At 39.0% G+C, this 22,464-nt stretch overlaps 1 protein-coding gene across 1 annotated transcript in view; it reads right to left on the reverse strand.

The window, feature by feature from the left end:
- LOC122795066 overlaps window positions 1-22,464 on the reverse strand; it is a 634,924-nt gene that overhangs the window by 100,784 nt on the left and 511,676 nt on the right. The gene's annotated exons all lie outside the window — the stretch shown is intronic.

The following is a 22,464-nucleotide window of genomic DNA, read 5'->3' on the forward strand; positions in this document are numbered from 1 at the left end:
GATTTCAGGAACAGAGCATTCAGTATATCCACATACATCATGGCATGGTTTGTAGGACCTGTATTTCCTTGGTGTGAAACCCCCGTGATCTATCTGCAGCTGCAGGTGTCTTGTGAGGTACAAGCAAAAGGAAACATTATAGTGTATTAATGATCAGATGATGTTTGAGTACAGTGCTGTTATATCCTCCACAGATCTGGAAATATGGCCTGACGTCTGAAGTGCACAATGTAGCCTTTCCATACATCTCTGGATACTCAGTTGAAGTTCAGAATGCTATCTATGTGAATTCCTAAATCTTGCACTACTGGTTTCAGCATAGTCGGGAGTGTTGTGACTACCCACCACTACTAACCAATATGTGATGTGGATATCTCACCTCTGGGCCAGTAATCCAGGAGCCTCAATCCTCACCACTGACATCTGTGAGGGGACATTCACTGGGAGAATAACAAGTGCACACACAGTATTTCCAGATGTAGCTCCCTGCAGCAAGTGCAATTTCCCTTAAGAGCACACAGACACCACAGTCAGTCCAGAGCTGTTTTTCCCTCTTTCTCCAGATCCCCAGTAAGACTTCCCACTGACACAGCTATAGAGTTGAGATCTCAGCTGAGTGTCTAAGCCAAAGCCTCCAGCACCCTGTCTGTCCAACCAGTGTTTCATGTCCCTGTCCAAGTAGCTCACACACACACACACACACACACACACACACACACACACACACACACACACACACACACACACACACACACACACACACACACACACACACACACACACACACACACACACACTTTGAGATTTGATTTACATATATAGACACACCTTGGAAAGGCTGGCACAGGTTTACTAGCCATGTCCCCTTTTCTCCAGACTATAAGGTAGCTATGACTGCTACAAGACACTCCTGCCAGGTACCTTAAGTCTCTTCCAAGGGTACCCAATATTCTGAGTGAAGTTAATATTGATACAAATGGTAGTATGACCAGGAGCAAGGCTGTTTGGAGTGGCCCACACAGAGTCACCAAATAAATATACAAATACTCATAAAACATAAACATCTCTACACAGATCAGCCGCAATGAAAGGTTTAAATATGTTTAATAATAAATAATAAAAGAACAAGAAAATGCTAAGTATATATTCACAGTGACATCAGAGTTCAAAACACGGGAAAATTTTAAAATAACATTGCCGGACAGGCTCAGATAAATAAAGAAAAACAATATGTAAACTAAGCTTCACTATATTCCTGACTGCACCTAAGAGAATTACTATACCATAATAACTTACTAATAGAGCAAGGCAGATGATGTGGTGAATGGTTCTTCTTGTTGTCAGGACCTAGACAGAATAAAGAATGTCGTGTCTCACTAAGAGACTTCTTAAGTCAAAATAATATCTAAAATATTACTGTTGGGATAGCTTGCTGGATGACATCCTTTATGGTCATCTGACTTCTAGTTCCCATGCAAACCCCTCATTGCTGGTAGCTGGCAGTATTTAGCATCTAACCATAAAAATACACATACATATAAGGGCTTTTGCTCAAATCTGTTGAGGTACTGGTGGTTGTAAAACAACTAAATACTTCCACTCTTCCTGAGTGGTAACTGATTCACCACAAAGACAATAATGAAAGCTTCCTAGTACAGACTTTGTGCCTCTGGCTGCCTTGAGACCTGTGATATAGCTTCTTTATGGCTTGGCGTATAAAGTGATCTAATTTCAGATATTTTTTCTAAAGTTTGCTGGACTGAAATTAACTCTCCAATTTCCTCTGTTAAAACATGTACATTTAAACAGTTACAGTAGTACATGTACATTTCTGTTCTCTGCAGTAGGCACACTGTGGATACAATCCAAACTCAAGCACTTTACAAATATCTTTTCAACACACGTCTGTACAAATCAGTTTGACATGCACATGGCATATAGTTGTAATACATTTGCAATACAAGAATCTTATATAAATCATGTTGATATTCACAAATGACATAATTATTTACATAATTCCAGCTATAGTAGCTGTGCTGGCAGTACCTCGTTCGTCACAGTTGTCAATGGTGTATTTACCATGAAATTCCATTTTGTATAAGGCAAGTATCCTGACACATTTTGTATTTATTAGTATACAGTATGGCTTTGGCATAAATCATGTGTGTGCGTGTTAGCCCCTCTTACAGTATAATCACATAATTGATGGACTTAATGATTGCAACTAGTATGCATGAATTGGAAAACTTGGTAAGCTAAAGGTCATATTATGTAACCTGGACTGTTGAGAAATAGATTTCAAACAGTATAGGGCTCAGCACAGATCCTTGGGGTACAGCAATAGTGACAGCTGCAATGGTAGAGATTGATTCACCAACTTTCACAATATGTGGTCTGTCAGTGAAGACATTGGTTAACCATCTAGTGACATATGTGTTAATCCCCAGCTGGTACAGTTTGGCAATGACAAAAGAGTAGAGGAATTGTGTTCAAATCCTAGGACAGATCAAGATAGGCAGTATGCACTGTGTTACCTTCATGCAAGCCTATCACACAGAAACAATGGACTGTGACAACATCACAGATTGCCTATAGTGTGACTCAGAACATACACCTACCTGAGACAGTTTGATACACACTTCAGCACACCCTGCAGATTGACTGTATTCCCGTAGAAGGGTATATGTCAACATGCAGCCATCTGAGTGAGCTGGGACAGCACCTGATGCATGCATGTATAGACACATCCTGACTATCCTGATCTGTGATGTAGACCTACATGTCATCATGGACAGTCTCTAAATGGACACTGGCAATATCCTGGCTTTGTGCAACAAGCATGTGTGAGTATTTGATGCTATACCTATGTCTGTTACATCTGTCAGATGTCCTCAAACAGCATCATCCTTTGGAACTTGAAAAGGCCACATCAGTTGACAAGAGTCCACACTGAAGTATTCACTCCATAGTGACAGATGTGGCTATCAACAGCTATATCATCAAGTAGGTAGATCAGTGGATTGCATACATGCCATCTAAACATGTGGAAGTGTGTGAAGTGACCTATATCTCATGTCCAGTGATCAAGTGTGTACATCAAGGCTCTCTGCTAGGCCCTTTTCTGTCCATGATTGAAATTACAGATGCCTAGAATGACATACAAATCCTGTTCCCCAACAGCTGTCTAGAAGAGTACATATTGTGGGCAGTCATTCACTCCAATTGTGATATTGGCATAATACAGACAGTATCAATGCATATAAAAGATTGTTGCTACAGCTGTGGCAATACATGAGATGGGAAAAAAAGTAGAGATGTGTTTTGTTATGCAAACAAATGCACAAACCAAATATCATAAAGATGTCACACAGTATCAGCAGACCAGTTGTTAAGTGGCCTGTATCCTGGGACATATAATACGTGGAATATCCTCCAGCATGTGTCCACTGTGGTGAGTCCTCCCTTGTATGTAACACAACTACTGAGTATGTTCAGGACATTTACATGAAAAGCTATAATAACTTAATAGTTCACAGCCTTCACCACACCAATACCAGAGTACAATGCACCCTTCCTCATGTCCCTCCATATGCATCTTCAGTGATGTGTAACTGAAGTGTAGCCCCTTTGCCACTGTGAACTGTCACACAGCTATTTCTGCACACCTAGGTATTAGTTTTGTTGCATAAATATTAATGTCTAATGGCATGGAACCCCCATCAAGGTGTAATCTGTTTTGGAGATAAACTCGTGACATATATAGCTGTTTAACAACATTGATAGCATGGTTTACATTTGTGACAATGCGGAGTGTGCCATATATATCTCTGCCATGCTGATCATTCAACTAGCCTGTAGTGATCATAATGTCAAATGTGTCTACTCACACCTCCTGCACATGTTAAAGTCAGAAGAGTGTGCTTGTTTACACTCATAGATTGCTGACATATCCTAATAGTTGTCCAAGTGTATTGATGCACAGCAAACTATGCTCACTCAAAAACACATACATTGTGTCAGAGACATGGGTATCACTGGTGATATTATTCTGATATTGTCCATGATTGTGCATGATGGTTTTACTGCTGGCCCTGAGGTTGCATCGGTGTCCTACTTGTTGGAAGCCTCTGCTGAACATACAGGCATACTCATTCAAATCAGTCTGCATAGTCTTACAATATATACCCAAACCCAAGTGTATTTAACATCCCTGACACATGACCTCTCCACTGTTCATGTCTGGATGCTTATATCCCAAAGACATCATTCACTGTTACATCACCTAATGTGTTAGTCAAATTATATTAGTTTGTCACTGTGCAGTCTGTACTGTTCCAGTTGGAGTTGTGATTAGTGTTCCTGCTGCAACTGTCTTCCTTTTACACTTCCTCATGGGTGTTTCACCTGCCCTCCTTCCCAGTGTTCATCCTTAAACATCATCTGTGTGTCCCTATTCAATATTCACACTTCCCATGACTGTTTCTTATAAATGGCACTCCAAGTACCCTTACAGATCATTGACACAACTTGTACAGACTGCCTGGAATGGGATTCCACAATACTCAGCACTATATACACTGTCCTGTCCCTGCAGCATAATACATTAACACATGAAACACCCTAGTAGTCCATGTGGCATTCCATGCAATCCCCCTAGCCCAGTACACTGGACTGTACACGTACAATGTCCTGCCCCTACAACATGTACATTAATTGAAGGAAAACCTTGATGGGCCATATGGAATTTCACACAATCTCACTAGCCCGGTTTGCTGGACTGTAACACTGTCTTGTCCTGTCCCCATAACATAGCACATTAATATATGAAAAATCCTGGTGGTCCATGTTGCATTCCATGCAATCCCATTAACCCAGTTTGCTGGACTGTAACACTGTCTTGTCTTGTCCCTGCAACATGTATAAAGTGTGGCATTCCACACATTACACTAGCCTAGTTTGCTGAACTGTAACACTGTCATGTCATGTCTCTGTCACATAGTACATTAATACATGAAAAATTCTTCTGGTCAGGGGGCAGAGCCTGAATGGCCAACTGAAATCAGCACAGTTTCAGAGATCCATAAAACTATTATAAAATACAGGAAAATAATTAATCTTCTTTAACAAAAATAACTAGAACTTGTTTATTAAAGTCTAATCTACATAACTAGAAACTTTGGTGGATTTTTCTAGATATTTTCCTGTCAAATTATCTTAGAGACTTTCATATCTTGTGGAAATGAGTATCTCAAAGAAGTCGCACTCTGAAATTGCCTTGAAAAAGGAACTGCAGTTGATGTCTACTACTCTACAAGAGCTGTCTTTGAAAATGGATGGCTTTAAAGAAAACTTAGAGAATTTTAAAGAAAACTGCCAAAAGCAAACAGGTGTACTCAGAGAATTGCTTCAGCAACATCAAACTAAAATAACAAATACGGAAACGTCGTTAAGTGATATTGAGGGAAGACTTAATTAAGAAGAAACTCAGAATGAATTTCTCCTCAAACAGAATACATGGCTTCATAATAAAGTGGATGATTTAGAGAACAGAGAAAGAAGAACTAACATCAGAATATTCAGACTGCATGAGAGAACTGAAGCTGAGGATATTATTTCATTTTCAAACTCATGGATACCTGCAATTTTAAACTTAAAACAAGATCTCTAATATGGCATAGAGAAAATCACATAGAGCCTAAGGGAAGCCAGCTTCAACCTCATCTTCTGTACCTCCTAGATCAATTGTAATAAGATTTTTGTCTTACTTGGATAAGGAAACTGTGCTTAAAACACCCTGGAGAAAAGGTCCTCTGAAATATAACCAGAACTTAATTAGATTTGAAAATGATTATTCCACCACAGTCTGGGAACAGAGAAAAAAATGATGGTCACTTCTAAAACTACTTAAGCAAAACAATATCAAAACACACCTTGTTTTTCCTGCCAGAATCATAATTTGCTATTCACATGAAATGAGAACTTTTAACAGCTTAGAAGAAGCTTCTCTGTTCATCAAAAATAATAGCATTATATATATATTCCTGAGGACATGGATTGGTCACCCCTTCTTTAAAGAGATCTCCTGAGAAGAATCCCTGGTCTGATGTTAAACAGAAAAAACAAAAGACTGACTCCAAAATAGCTGTCTCTGCTAAACTTCTCAAACATCAACTGCTGATTGACTTGACTGCTGATTAATATATAATAGTCTGTTTTTCTTAAGTTCAATTTAGACTTCACAAGGAATTCAATGATTCTTGTGAATTTTCCCTTATTTAATTCCAATGACAGTGTCATGTTGCTAACTGAGATATTTCTGCACGAAACAGGTATTAAACATCTGTTGTTGAGATTTTTCAATGGTTTAAGTTGGTATCAGATTACTTGGTTATTGAGTCTATTGTAAATAAGAAAACCTAGGTAAGATTTATATTGTATTATTATTATTATTATTATTATTATTATTATTATTATTATTATTATTATTATTAATATATTTAACTATTTTTTTATCTAATTTCCTTTCTAATTACTAATGTAAAGGTTATTGAAACATTTGAATGTGGTTGGATATAGACGCATGATTGAATACTTCCGGTCTAGAGTTGTGCTTTCCTGCTTTACTCAAAAGGTGTTTACGGTGATGTAATTAACTGTGCTTGAATTTTGTTTCAGGAAATGCTTTAATGGTTATCTAATTCTGCTTCTTCCCCGATGTGTTTATTCTACAAAGAATATCTTTTTCTTTAAATTCTTTAGAGCCTAGACCCTCTTAGCTGTTATTTTTTTTTTAAAAGGTAATAAAGAAAACTCTTCTGAAGCTGTGAAGTGAAGTCTTTCAGAGCTCATGATGTTTAACAAGCCATAACATGTTTTTTTGCTTACATCATAGCTTTCGCTTAGGTCTTGATCTTGGTTGCCTTAACTTGCAGGAAATGAGGTAATATGTTATTCAGTAGTACTTCCTATGTATGAAGGATGATATCTGTTTTCCGTATGAGACGTGTGATTGCTAAGTAACTAATTATGTAATAAGAGAAAGAGTATTTGTTGCAGTTGTACTTGTCTGATACTCCAAAACACAACCAGCTCACTTTCTGTCTAACTTGCAGTATAGGGTGAGTACGCACCAAAGTAATTCTTGCATGTATTTTGTTCATAGGTTCATAGGTTCATAGGTTTATACTAGGCTATCTGCCCTAAGGCATTTATAAGCCTAGCCCAAATTATTGTGGCTTACGCCACCCCTTATATGAAAAAATACTGTGCCCATTAGTTTGTTGTGCCTCTGTCCAGCAGTGACACAGAGTTGATTCCTGGGGTAAACCTACGATCTCCCATCCACAGGTCTAGATTTCTCTTGAACAGAGTCAGCGAGGTGCTCTGCCTCACATGGACCGGGATTTTATTCCACAGCATAGGGAGTCTCTGAGTGATAAATCTATCCCTCCAGCACGTCCTATTTATATCCGTGCTAAGGTTTAAGTCGCTTGCTCTAGTGGTTTTGGTGGATTTGGATTTTTGAGGTGGAGCATGTCCATTAATTCCGGGTTGGACATGGCCTTGTATGTCAGGCACATGTCACCTCTGAGCAGACGGTATGCGACTGAATAGAGCTGGAGTTTCTTCAATCTGGCAGCATATGACAGATTTTGGAGTCCCTTTATCCTTTTGGTGAGGAACTTTTGGGGTCTCTCCAATTGCTGCAGATGTCGGGTGAGATACATCCCGAATGGGGCATTGTACTCGATCATTGGTCTGATAAGTGAAGAGTACAGGGAACAATGACCTCACTAGATCTGGATGTGAATCCCTTCATGATCAGGTGGGCAATGTAGAAGGTCTTTCTAACCACTTTAGCAATGTGAGTGTCAAAAGAAAGGCCACTGTCAACCTGGGTCCCCAGGTCCCTGATAACCTCTTCTGTGCTTAGTGGATTGCCACCTATATGGTAGCTTGGGGTTACCTTGTTTTTCCCGAAGGGTATGACTATACATTTTTTGGCCTTTAACTTCAGGCCATGGCTCTGGCACCAGCTATCTGTTTCCGTGAGTCCCTTCTGAAGGATATCCGTGTCCGATGCACTTTCCACTATGGCCCAGTTTGCAGTCGTCTGCAAACGTTGTCAGCCAAAGTCCTCCCATGTTGGCCTGTACTTCTGAGAAGTAGATGCCAAACAATAGGGGGCCAAGGACCGAGCCCTGTGGGACACCACTTGTGACCGGCTTGGAGTCTGACACAGCGCCAGCAACTCTAACCTTGTGGGTTCTGTCCTTAAGCCAGTTTGCAACCCATCTTGTGACATATGGGTTTACATTTAAGCTGGTAAGTTTTTCTACAATACCCGAGTGGGGTATTGTGTCGAAAGCCTTTGCAAGGTCAAGGTAGGCTGTATGGACTGCCTTTCCCTCATCGATGGCCTTGGTGACTGTTTCGAAGAAGTCAACCAAGTTCAAAAGGCATGATCTTCCCTTGACAAAGCCAAACTGGGTCGGGTCCAATGTCTGCAAGTCCCCTATATCTTTGTTTATGAGCTCCATTATGATCCTCTCCATAGCTTTGCAGACTAGACTTGTTAAGCTTATGGGGCGGTAATTACCAGGGTCCGTAGAGGCACCGCCTTTGTGGAGTGGGACCACAGTTGCCGTACGCCTTATGTGCGGGTTTAATTCCTCATTTAGCTCGTGTAGCACACAGCCGGGGACACCATCCGGTCCCATTGATGCTGTGCTTTTAGCTTTAGAGAGAGCAGCTTTCACCTGCGCATTTGGGATGTCGGGGAGGCAACACTCGCCGGGGATAGTTATCCCTCTTTTGGGGGGGGGGAGGGGGGTGAAGTTTGCACTGAACCTGTCTGCCAGTATGTTGGCAATGTCTGTGGGTTCAGTGATTTTTGTATCATTTTGGACTAATTCTGAGCATATCTGGGAGTTTCCACCCAGGTTCCTAACATAGCTGAAAAAGGCCTTATGATTGTCCTTTGAATCCATGGCAATTTTTCTCTCAAAATTGGCCTTAGTTGATTTTATGAGTGCTCGTATTTTTTACTAATAATGATCAGGGGTGACTTCCCTTTTATGGATTTTGTTCTATCATGTAATAGCTTTCTCCTCTTATTGTAAAGTTTGTTAATGGCTGGGGTCCACCAGACTGGACGTTTGCCCTTTGTGGAAAGAGTCTTGGTTTTATTTGGGATTGCCTGATCCATGCAGTCCTGGAGGTGTTCATAGAAGGCATTTGTAAGGGCTTCCGCAGCTTGGGTTGTGGTTTCCTCTGGCTCAGGGGCCTTGAAGGATACCACACCAGTCTTGAGTAGTGTGAAGTTTGCTTTAGAGAAGTTCTTCACTATGGTCTTTTTGCTTGGGGTGGGGGCGGATGTGGATTTCCAGTGAGATTAGTTTATGATCAGATCTCACCAATGAGGGATATACTTCGGTGTGGAGCATTTGTCCCCATGTTTGTGACAATGAGATCTAGTATATTTTCTCCTCTCGTGGGAACAGTGACTAGCTGTTCCATGGCATTTGAATTTATGAACTCCAGGAACCGTTGGGCTAGAAAGTTAGGGCTTGAGTAATGTTCCCAGTCTATATTCGGTAGTTGAAGTCACCCAATATGATGGTGTTTGGAGATACATTTATACCCTCCAGTGTCTTCAGGAAGGCTGTGTGGGGTTCCTGAGTTTGAGAGGGTGGCCTGTAGCATGCTACAATTTGTAGAGCAGTTTTGCCTATGGTTAGTTGCACCTGGATGGTTTCCGAAGCTTCGGGCGTTGCCACCAACCCGGAGGTGTGAGTATCCTTTATGAATATGGATACACCCCTCCTTTTGTGGTGTGGTCCGGGTTTTGGGGCCGAACGCATGATATGAGGTAAAGCCTAATAGTGCCGTGGTGCTCTCAGGAGCCTTGAACCAGGTTTCAGTTACAGCACAGACATCAATGTTCTCCATACTGAGAAGGGCCTCGAGTGCGTGCATTTTGAGATTTAGACTTCTGGCATTGAGCAGCATTACCCTCAGTTTCTTCCCATTTTTGTTTTCTAGGGTGGTAGGTTTAGAATTTGAGCCTTGCCTAAAAAGGCACTATGGGGTGGCAAGAGCCTTAGCCAATATCCGAATCCCAGGGTGACAGGTGCAAGCCGTCCCTTGAAGCAGCGTGGCTTGTCAAGCATGTCATCCCAGGCAGACAGACACTGGATCCCCTTTGAATGACACCAGACATTAAGCCAATTGTTAAAGCTGATCATCTTGTCTCTATATTGTGGCATCATTCTTGGTGAAGGAAGGATACTGCTCAGGGTTAGGGTCATACCTGCCTGGGCTACATAATCAGAGAGCTCCTCTATGTCTCTTTTCATGTAGTCCAGGGAGGTACGTCTCAGGTCGTTCACACCAGCATGGACAATGACTGTGTCATATTTGTACTTGCCATGGAGTGACCCGAGTGCTTGTGTTATGTGGCGGATTCTAGCCCGATAGGCAGCTTACTGTGACCCTCTCCTTGTTCAGCCTGGTGAGTGGGACGTCAGTGTGTCTGACTATGGATTCACCTATGACAAGTATGTTTGGTGTTGTATTTGGCCTTAAGGGCTGTGACTGCTTTGCACACTGCTTTTGTGGTTTATGTGTTGCTTGTGGGGTGTCTTGAGGTAGCAGTTGTTTGGGTGTCTGCTTTGGAGGCCTCTGCTGTTTAGGTAAATTTTTACTCAGAGCCTCGAGTATGTCTTTGTGTGTTTATGTGTTTGATTCAGTGGAGTGGTAGCATTATGTGAGGCTGGTTTTGTGGTGTGTGTAGTTGCCTTCTCCTCCTGTCTGGTCTTGCCAGTCCTGAGTTGAGAGAGCTCAGCCTCCAGTTTGGCTAAATAGCTGCATCTCTCACAAGTATTTGTGTTATGTGGGAGGAGGAGAGGGTTGTCTGTGTACATGAGGCAGTTATAACATTGCCTCAAGATTCCCAGATTCACCAGCTGGACCGGAGAGGAGATTGACAACTGACCTTTGGACATGCTAGAATAATATTGGGAAATCCTTAATTGAAAACAAGGGCCAGTGGGGAGTGAGGGTGTAGTGCTTTTAATTTTTAGTGCTGACTTATATAATTGCTTTAGTGAGCAAGTGCCAGGTAACCTGAGTGCAATGTGTTACAAGTAACTAAATGCAAAAACGACAAACAGTAACTTTCTTTCAAGTGAAACAAGGAAATAAGTACAGTAAGCAATGCAGATATCACTAGTGATCCACAGAAGCACTGAGAAGTTGCGTATTAGGTGGAATTAGCTTCCAGGGAAATAACAAGCAAACAAACAACAAGCATATAAACAAAGCTAGATTCAGTAGGCCTGGATCTAGTCTATACTAGAGCAAACAAGGTGAACCAATTTCAGTAAGATACAGTTCAAATATTCAGGCACTATAAACCTTCAACCAGAAAATTCCCAGCTCAGAAGGGCAGAGTCCAGCCTCTTCTCCCACAAGAGTGCAGACCACGAACCTTCTTAATGTAAAATAACTGGCCTGAAGCCCAAGTGCCTAAACCAGAACTAATACACTTGGACACTGGGCTCTCAATCAGCAGTTCCCAACTTAGAAGGATGAAAGCTACCTGTCCTGGCACCACAGTGCTTGCCACAAACCTTCCTAATGTAAAACAACTGTTCTGAAGCCCAAGTGCTTAATCCAAAAGACTTGAATGATAGCTACACTTTAATCAAGTTACAACCAAGCAGTAATAAATACCATTGAATACTTTAGAGAATGTCTGGATTAGTGCTCAAGTTACACAAACAAAGCTAGATCCAGCAGGCCCGAATCCAGTCTATGCCACAGCAAACAAGGCGCACCAACTTCAGTAAGGAACAGTTCAGATATGCATGCACTATAAGCCTTTAACCAGAAATTCCCAGCTCAGAAGGGCAGAGTCCAGCCTCTCCTCCCACAAGAGTGCAGACCACGAACCCTCTTAATGTAAAATAACTGGCTTGAAAGCCCAAGTGCTTAAACCAGAATTAATACACTTTTAGAATAACAGACACTGAGCCCTCAATCAGCAGTTCTCAACCTAGAAGGATGTAAGCTACCTGTTCTGCCACAACAGTGCAGACCACAAACCCTCTCAGTGCAAAACAACTAACTGGTCCGAAGACCAAGTGTTTAAACCAAAAGGCTTAGAATGAGTTACACCAAGCAGTAATAAATACAATTGAGTATTTTAAGATGATGCAAAAGTAAAAAGAAGTAGGTAAAACACAAGTACAGTAAAAGCAGATGAATTTTTTTTTTTTTTTTTTTCTGAACAAGTGCTGAGATCAAAGAAACAGATTTGAGTGCTGAAACTAGAAAACTGGCTAGTTATAAGAAATAAACAAGCTAGAAGGCTTCCCTCAAACACAGAAGGGCTTGGGGGCTCAGAAGCCTACAAATAGTCTGTACCACTTAACAAGAAAGGCAGGAAATAAGCTTAATTTTTTTTTTTTCTATTTCCCAGATGCTCTCTTTGTACACAGTAGGAGTGCCTGAAATCAGAATATGATCTCACTGCACTCAGTTGAGTGAGCAAATGAGATGGGCCCAGAGGCAGGCTGAGGGGCGGGCAGTTTCAATGCCACTAAGATTAACACCAAAACAAAAACAGGGCAGGTGGGTGGGAATAACTGAAGAGCAGAATAACTTCAGATAAAAATTCCTTCAACACTCCTTCATACACAGTTTAAATCAATTTAAATACTGTATTTTAAAAAAAGTGCAGAAAAAGGTACTTAAATTCTCTTATACGTCCAGTTGAATATAACCAAGTTTTTAGCTGGCCAAGCTGAAGTTTTAAAGCAGGAATTATTTCACATGCACCAGTTTAAATATGCAAGGACAGGAAATCAAAGAATGTGGCTACCCCCACACCTGTAATTACTAGCAAATAACAAAATTCAGCCAACACTAGCTTTAGTTCAAGTTACTGAAGAGCAGAATAACTTCAGATAAAAATTCCTTCAACACTCCTTCATACACAGTTTAAATCAATTTAAATACTGTATTTTTTAAAAGAAAAGTGCAGAAAAAGGTACTTAAATTCTCTTATACGTCCAGTTGAATATAACCAAGTTTTTAGCTGGCCAAGCTGAAGTTTTAAAGCAGGAATTATTTCACATGCACCAGTTTAAATATGCAAGGACAGGAAGTCAAAGAATGTGGCTACCCCCACACCTGTAATTACTAGCAAATAACAAAATTCAGCCAACACTAGCTTTAGTTCAAGTTACTGAAGAGCAGAATAACTTCAGATAAAAATTCCTTCAACACTCCTTCATACACAGTTTAAATCAATTTAAATACTGTATTTTTAAAAAAAAGTGCAGAAAAAGGTACTTAAATTCTCTTATACGTCCAGTTGAATATAACCAAGTTTTTAGCTGGCCAAGCTGAAGTTTTAAAGCAGGAATTATTTCACATGCACCAGTTTAAATATGCAAGGACAGGAAGTCAAAGAATGTGGCTACCCCCACACCTGTAATTACTAGCAAATAACAAAATTCAGCCAACACTAGCTTTAGTTCAAGTTACTGAAGAGCAGAATAACTTCAGATAAAAATTCCTTCAACACTCCTTCATACACAGTTTAAATCAATTTAAATACTGTATTTTTAAAAAAAGTGCAGAAAAAGGTACTTAAATTCTCTTATACGTCCAGTTGAATATAACCAAGTTTTTAGCTGGCCAAGCTGAAGTTTTAAAGCAGGAATTATTTCACATGCACCAGTTTAAATATGCAAGGACAGGAAGTCAAAGAATGTGGCTACCCCCACACCTGTAATTACTAGCAAATAACAAAATTCAGCCAACACTAGCTTTAGTTCAAGTTACTGAAGAGCAGAATAACTTCAGATAAAAATTCCTTCAACACTCCTTCATACACAGTTTAAATCAATTTAAATACTGTATTTTTAAAAAAAAGTGCAGAAAAAGGTACTTAAATTCTCTTATACGTCCAGTTGAATATAACCAAGTTTTTAGCTGGCCAAGCTGAAGTTTTAAAGCAGGAATTATTTCACATGCACCAGTTTAAATATGCAAGGACAGGAAGTCAAAGAATGTGGCTACCCCCACACCTGTAATTACTAGCAAATAACAAAATTCAGCCAACACTAGCTTTAGTTCAAGTTACTGAAGAGCAGAATAACTTCAGATAAAAATTCCTTCAACACTCCTTCATACACAGTTTAAATCAATTTAAATACTGTATTTTTAAAAAAAGTGCAGAAAAAGGTACTTAAATTCTCTTATACGTCCAGTTGAATATAACCAAGTTTTTAGCTGGCCAAGCTGAAGTTTTAAAGCAGGAATTATTTCACATGCACCAGTTTAAATATGCAAGGACAGGAAGTCAAAGAATGTGGCTACCCCCACACCTGTAATTACTAGCAAATAACAAAATTCAGCCAACACTAGCTTTAGTTCAAGTTACTGAAGAGCAGAATAACTTCAGATAAAAATTCCTTCAACACTCCTTCATACACAGTTTAAATCAATTTAAATACTGTATTTTAAAAAAAAGTGCAGAAAAAGGTACTTAAATTCTCTTATACGTCCAGTTGAATATAACCAAGTTTTAGCTGGCCAAGCTGAAGTTTTAAAGCAGGAATTATTTCACATGCACCAGTTTAAATATGCAAGGACAGGAAGTCAAAGAATGTGGCTACCCCACACCTGTAATTACTAGCAAATAACAAAATTCAGCCAACACTAGCTTTAGTTCAAGTTACTGAAGAGCAGAATAACTTCAGATAAAAATTCCTTCAACACTCCTTCATACACAGTTTAAATCAATTTAAATACTGTATTTTTAAAAAAAAGTGCAGAAAAAGGTACTTAAATTCTCTTATACGTCCAGTTGAATATAACCAAGTTTTTAGCTGGCCAAGCTGAAGTTTTAAAGCAGGAATTATTTCACATGCACCAGTTTAAATATGCAAGGACAGGAAGTCAAAGAATGTGGCTACCCCCACACCTGTAATTACTAGCAAATAACAAAATTCAGCCAACACTAGCTTTAGTTCAAGTTACTGAAGAGCAGAATAACTTCAGATAAAAATTCCTTCAACACTCCTTCATACACAGTTTAAATCAATTTAAATACTGTATTTTTTTAAAAAAAAGTGCAGAAAAAAGGTACTTAAATTCTCTTATACGTCCAGTTGAATATAACCAAGTTTTTAGCTGGCCAAGCTGAAGTTTTAAAGCAGGAATTATTTCACATGCACCAGTTTAAATATGCAAGGACAGGAAGTCAAAGAATGTGGCTATCCCCACACCTGTAATTACTAGCAAATAACAAAATTCAGCCAACACTAGCTTTAGTTCAAGTTACTGAAGAGCAGAATAACTTCAGATAAAAATTCCTTCAACACTCCTTCATACACAGTTTAAATCAATTTAAATACTGTATTTTTAAAAAGAAAGTGCAGAAAAAGGTACTTAAATTCTCTTATACGTCCAGTTGAATATAACCAAGTTTTTAGCTGGCCAAGCTGAAGTTTTAAAGCAGGAATTATTTCACATGCACCAGTTTAAATATGCAAGGACAGGAAGTCAAAGAATGTGGCTACCCCCACACCTGTAATTACTAGCAAATAACAAAATTCAGCCAACACTAGCTTTAGTTCAAGTTACTGAAGAGCAGAATAACTTCAGATAAAAATTCCTTCAACACTCCTTCATACACAGTTTAAATCAATTTAAATACTGTATTTTTAAAAAAAAGTGCAGAAAAAGGTACTTAAATTCTCTTATACGTCCAGTTGAATATAACCAAGTTTTTAGCTGGCCAAGCTGAAGTTTTAAAGCAGGAATTATTTCACATGCACCAGTTTAAATATGCAAGGACAGGAAGTCAAAGAATGTGGCTACCCCCACACCTGTAATTACTAGCAAATAACAAAATTCAGCCAACACTAGCTTTAGTTCAAGTTACTGAAGAGCAGAATAACTTCAGATAAAAATTCCTTCAACACTCCTTCATACACAGTTTAAATCAATTTAAATACTGTATTTTTAAAAAAAAAAGTGCAGAAAAGGGTACTTAAATTCTCTTATACGTCCAGTTGAATATAACCAAGTTTTTAGCTGGCCAAGCTAACTGACTATGCATACAATGCCCTCACATTGGTCCTCACTATCTTGTTATTTAACTGTATGTATATTTCTGGTTAAGTTGTTATCAAATATTCCATAATGAGAGAGATTATTTCCCATTTTTTAGTAGGTGGAAATTAGATAGGATGAATGCAATCATTTTTAGACATAACTGTAATAATTTATAGGAGCTGTTAAGCAGTTGGGTAGCTAGTACATCGAGATGTTGCCCTAAAATTATGACTGTCTATTTTTAAATTTCAAGGCACTATGTTCATTGCTCCATAGCAGCTAAAAACCACAGAAATCATCCAGTGAAAGGCTTGTTAGTAAGACAGATCCAAGGCTGATGTTTGTTTTATCACTAATTATAAGTGTGACTTGTTTACTAATTTGAAATTTGGTGTCTTTGTAGCTGAAGCCAGGAATTCCTAGCGTAACAGCAACTATCATTATTTCTATTAATATTATGTGAAGCAATTGAGAAATATTCACTGGGCTGTATGGCACAGAATGTAAATTCCATAACATTTAATAAGTCTAGCTATTTGAAGAGGGAACATAGTCCCCTTTTAGAAGAAGCACTGAATATTCTTTAGGTCACTGATAAATCTTCATGGCATGTAAGGAGTTGTATATGTTGCTATTTGTCAGAAATGTAATCATTTCTATGTGGGTAAAACCAAAAGAAAATTTAGGGAGCGTATATACAAACATGTTTCCAATATCAGTGAAAGGCTTGTTAGTAAGACAGATCCAAGGCTGATGTTTGTTTTATCACTGATTATAAGTGTGACTTGTTTACTAATTTGAAATTTGGTGTCTTTGTAGCTGAAGCCAGGAATTCCTAGCGTAACAGCAACTATCATTATTTCTATTAATATTATATGAAGCAATTGAGAAATATTCACTGGGCTGTATGGCACTGAATGTAAATTCAATAACATTTAATAAGTCTAGCTATTTGAAGAGAGAACATAGTCCCCTTTTAGAAGAAACAATGAATATTCTTTAGGTCACTGATAAATCTTCATGGCATGTAAGGAGTTGTATATGTTGGTATTTGTCAGAAATGTAATCATTTCTATGTGGGTAAAACCAAAAGAAAATTTAGGGAGCGTATATACAAACATGTTTCCAATATCAGGAAGATGAATATGGGTAATACCTTGGTAAACCATTTGGTGGCTTATTCTGACCACAATGTTTTGTTTTTTTGTGGTAGAACATATAGTCAAAGATCCTGGGTGGGGGGGCATGGGAAGATTTGATTGAAGAGAAGGAGTTAAGATGGCAGCTCAGGTTAAACACCATGCCCCCTGGATTAAATTATAGCATTTCTGTTGGCAGTGTATTGAGGTTGAAGTTGTATATTGTGTAACACCAACTATGATTTTTGTAGACTTTGGTATTATAAACATTTGACAATATTTTTCCACATATAGTTTTTGTATGCTTTTATATATTTGTTTTTTGTATTTTTTTTTTTTGTTTAGTCTATATAATTATTTTAAATATTTGAATATTTATTGGTGAGTTATGGTCATATTATTATTATTATGGGTAGGGAACTTAATGATGGAGGAATTGTGTATTAGTGATTCTGATGAAGTCTATGATGAAAGTGTTTAATCCTGTGTAGACATTTGTCTCTTTTGATGAATTAAAGTTTACCTAGTTTTATCATAGTGTGGACCTGGTTTTTGTCTTTTTCTGGACCAGACTTCGTTTGTTGGCATCGACCACTAGAATAAAGCAAAGTTGTAACAGTGGCATAATTGGTTAAAAGGATTTTTCTGTTGGGTCATTGATTATGTCTTAGGAGTAATCCTGGAGACCAATGAACTGAACTATGACTTCTGTTAAAGGGTGATTGATGTGGCAAGAGACACTTTGAAGCAATTTGTAGCAGAATTGTGGATTACATAGTCATTGTCTTAACAATGATAGCTATTATGCAGAGGTGTTTTATCACACCATTGTTAAACTAAATTTTGACTCATTTTTCTATTCAAGGGAAATATAATATCAGTGTAGCAACCACCGCAGGAACGGCATGATTATGCAAACTTTATTATTGCATAATTTTTTACTGTATATCATCAATATTTACAGAGGAGAAAAGCAAAAGAAAAGAAAGGTGCAGAGAAAAATAAATGGGAAAACGTTTACAGTATTTGTATCTGATTCTTGGAGGAGTTGCTACATTTATTTAACATTTTAAGAATTAAGTAATAACATAATACCTCTTTAATAAGAGCATCTTTCCCAATTAATTAAGTGGATTAGTGGCCATCTAATTTTATAAGGCTAAGTTGGAAGGGGAAGAACTAAATAAGATTTAATGTCTTAAGTCATTTACTCATATGACATTCAGTATCTGTATCTTAACAGATGTTAACACAAGTTATTGTTTTCTATCCATTCTGTAGCTGCAGTGCTTCTATATATATAATGGGGAAATGCCCAGTCATCTGAATATACAATTAATGATTAATTATAAATTACCTTTATTAGAAGTGCAAATGAATATGTTTGTTTAATATTTCTACTTACTTTTTATCATCTTACTTGCAAAGGAATACATGGCCCCGGGATTCAGCAAACTTCCGTGCAAGAATAGTTTATTCTTGCATGGAAGGGACTGTTCCTGTGCAGCACAGCAGAGCGCCATGTATATTCATGAAGGTGCGCTGCCAGGCTCTAATACAGACACTGTTCTGTATACGAGTGCAAGGGGTGTGTCTGAGAGCAGTGCTCTGACAATACACACAGGCTCTGCACTCCACAATTGCTGTATGACAATGTAAAGTTCGTGGGAGTGTCCGCGAAAACCATTACCTCTCAACCTCTGAAGAAATCTGGACAAAGCCATAAATAACAAGGGACAAATGTGAAATATTGCTCTCACAAACTTATAAAGTTAACAGAATGACAGGCTTCACATTAGCGTACATTTTCCAAATGGTATGAAGTGTAAAACACAAATGTCTGTCATTATTTGCTAATTGCAGCCTTTAATGGTTTGCCACTAATCTGCCAGAAAGCCACAATTGTATGAAAAATGGACCAAAAATATAAGGCATAAATCTGGACATTCTGTGAAAATCTGTACAGTTGAGAGGTATGGCAGACACTGTTAGTGCCTGTGGAGCATACCTCTCAAATGCAAAGCCTATCATGTCTTCACCATTTGAAAAGAACAGACCCCACAAATCATGTTGCAGAAAGCAATGTACATACCCCTACAATAAAAAAATAAAACACAACAGTTTAATTTTTTTTTCAGAACACAATAAAGTTTAAGTGTAGCTGAGCAAGTGTGCACCTTGTGAAGCTCTGTTCAGCCTTGCTTACACATCAGAAGGAGCTAAATAGGAATATACTTCAAGAAGTAGCAATGCAAAAATAGCGAAGTGGTTAGAGTGCTCCCTTTACATGCAGTCATTCCTGGTTTGATTACCACTGAAGCCACTTTGCATTTTACATGTGAAAGCAGTACATATTTTTTTTTTATAATTAGGTAGTAAATAACATATATTTGTTAACCATAGTAATGTAGTAGGTCCAGATGTGAGGTGTCAGTGTAATAAAGTTGTGAAACCCCCATATAAACATAAGTTCCCCATACAGTATAGTCGCACAAGAATAAATGTAATGAAAGCACATAGGGGGATGTCAGGGAAGGTAAACAAAATTATAATATGTCAGGAATGATGAATCAATCTCATACAGCTGATAGTCTATAAAATAAAACTTAAGCAATGCTAAGCATTGCACAGCTATGCTTAACGGGTTTAACCATTGCTTAAATATGAATGCTAAGCAATAAGTAGCCCAGCCAAGCAGATTTGCCCATTGGTAAACAGTGCTGAACCTGCCCCTTTAAGCACTGCCAACCTTAGCTAAGCAGATTTGCCCATAGCGTAGCTTAGCTTAGCATATTCAAAACTGTCCAATCATGGCAAAGTGCAGGAAATTAGCTGTATTTAAACCTTGCAGGCAGGAATACAGTTCATAACCAGTTGTAGCTTCCCACTGTAGGCATTATGGCTGGTGTTGGTGAGGTTATGCGCTTTTGGGCACAGCGCTGGGGCATACAGGAGTCCAAGGTCATGGTAGGACTCCTTTTAAAAAACATGATGTGCGACTGCTGCAGGACCAGTACCAGGGCTCCAAATACAACGTGGAGGCCTGGGAAAGTCTCACCCATGATGTGACCAGTGCCACTGGCATCCCTCAGACTGGTGATCAGGTCCGACAACACTATGCTGACTTGAAGGGAAGGAAGAAGGAGCTCTTGGACCACTGGGTCCAAGAAGCATGGCAGAGTGGTGATGTCCCAGGCATGTGTAAGTATTCATATCAATAATTTTTACCAAAGCCCAGCCTGTGTATGTGATGGATAGATATGCATAAATGTTTCTCTATCTTCTTTACAGCTCCAGCTGAGTGGGCTGTGAACCAGGAAGCCCATGCAAGCTGGTTGCAAAGGCTGTGTCGCGAGGCTGGTGAGTAACAATCTAGCTTGTAGTATTCATACCAAATAAATATAAAGGAGTAGAATGTCACCTGACAGTATTAAAAATGGGTATGGTTTGCACTGAATAAACTAGACAATATTACAGTAATAGTCTCAGTTACAGATAAATAAAACTGTAACCGCCTGTCAATAAAATTCAAAACCCTGGACTGGTTGTGTTTACTCTGGTATTGTATGAATTGAAATGTGTACAGGTTATGCACAGCAACTATAGCTCTGAAAGCATTAAACAATCAAGTCTCATCTGACAAAGTTAGTGCCTCTGTAAGACATGAGATTAACTGATATGAAATGTTTCATGCACCAATATCTGATATCTGAATAGTAATGTGTTAACCACTGTTTTCCATAATGTGCTATGTCAAAGGGTATGTATAGGAATGTAAGTATCAGAATGTTGTAATTACAAGGTCAGATTGTACAACCAAGAGAGAATGAGACAGAAAACATTCAAAGAAGAGACAGCAGATTTGCAATAGCTCGTTCTGATGAAACACAAACTTGTTGTACTTTTTTGCAGAAACAGCCACGGTTCGAATCCCAGGAGTGGTAGTAAGCTGTATGCATAATTTCAACTAGGATTTTGTGAATATGTGTAGAAACAGTCAGGTAGTGTTAACATAAATTTCCTGCACAGGTCTTCCACGTAAGGGAAGGTATAAAGTAGCTATAAGAAGGCTGTAGTTATACTGTGTCCAACACCCACGGTCCAACCCTAAGGCTGCAAATGACAGCAAGATAAGTACATACACCAAGTGGTCACCGCCAAGAAATGTTCAAAAGTGGCATGCTGTCACAGATACTGGTCCCTGCTGCCAACAACCAGGGTGACCGATAGAAATCAAGGTAGAGTATGGCAGTAAAACACACACACACACACACACACACACACACACACACACACACACACACACACACACACACACATTATGAGTGCACATATGTAACCCTGACTATGTGAATATGGGTAGAAACAGTCAGGTAGTGTTAACAAAAATTCCCTCCACAGGTCTTCCAGGTAAGAGAAGGTATAAAGTAGCTATAAGAAGGCCGTAATTATACACTGTGTACAAACATACCACTGCCCAACCCAAGGCCATAGGTTGTTGTAATAATACCTGTAGAGTAATGATTAGAGCAATGCTCATTTAAGCTGTGACAACTGCAAGAATCAACATTTGTTAATTGACACCTCTCTCTCTTCCCCACCTTATCATCACCTATAATATAAACACATAAATGAATGGGTATGTTTTCCACCAAATATACTGTTGGGACATGTGTCCTGTTGTTTTACAAATGTTGAAATGTATTCCAATTAATGTTCCCTGTTCAAATACTATCACTGGTGGCCTGTTGCTATCAGGCTATCAATGTAACCTGCATGTCGGTGTAATGCCCATTGTGGTGCCATATATACATGTGTTCTGTTTGCTATGCAAATGTTCCAAATCTGTTATTTTGGGTTAATGGGAATACTCATGCATGCTGTTACAACTAATCCTGGAATGTGTTTACCATTACTAACCAACATATGTTGTAAAACTGCAACACCATACCACATCTGGGAAGTCATATCCCAGAAGATCCACCTCTTCTGCCTCATCTGACTGTGGCTAAAGGCCACAGCACATCAGGGACCCACCCCAGGACTTCCTCATCCACTGGTCCTGCACTAACTTCAGGTGGAAATACCTCAGGGGATGGGGCTCATCCCCCCGGATGTGGACAGGATCCTGTCACCTGAAGCCAGATCTGGGGTCTGGTGCATAGCGAGCTTCACAAAGAACTGGGAGAGC

The sequence above is a fragment of the Protopterus annectens genome, chromosome 2.part1 (assembly GCF_019279795.1).
Source record: "Protopterus annectens isolate FY-2018-M chromosome 2.part1, PAN1.0, whole genome shotgun sequence".
NCBI classification, from domain to species: domain Eukaryota; kingdom Metazoa; phylum Chordata; order Ceratodontiformes; family Protopteridae; genus Protopterus; species Protopterus annectens.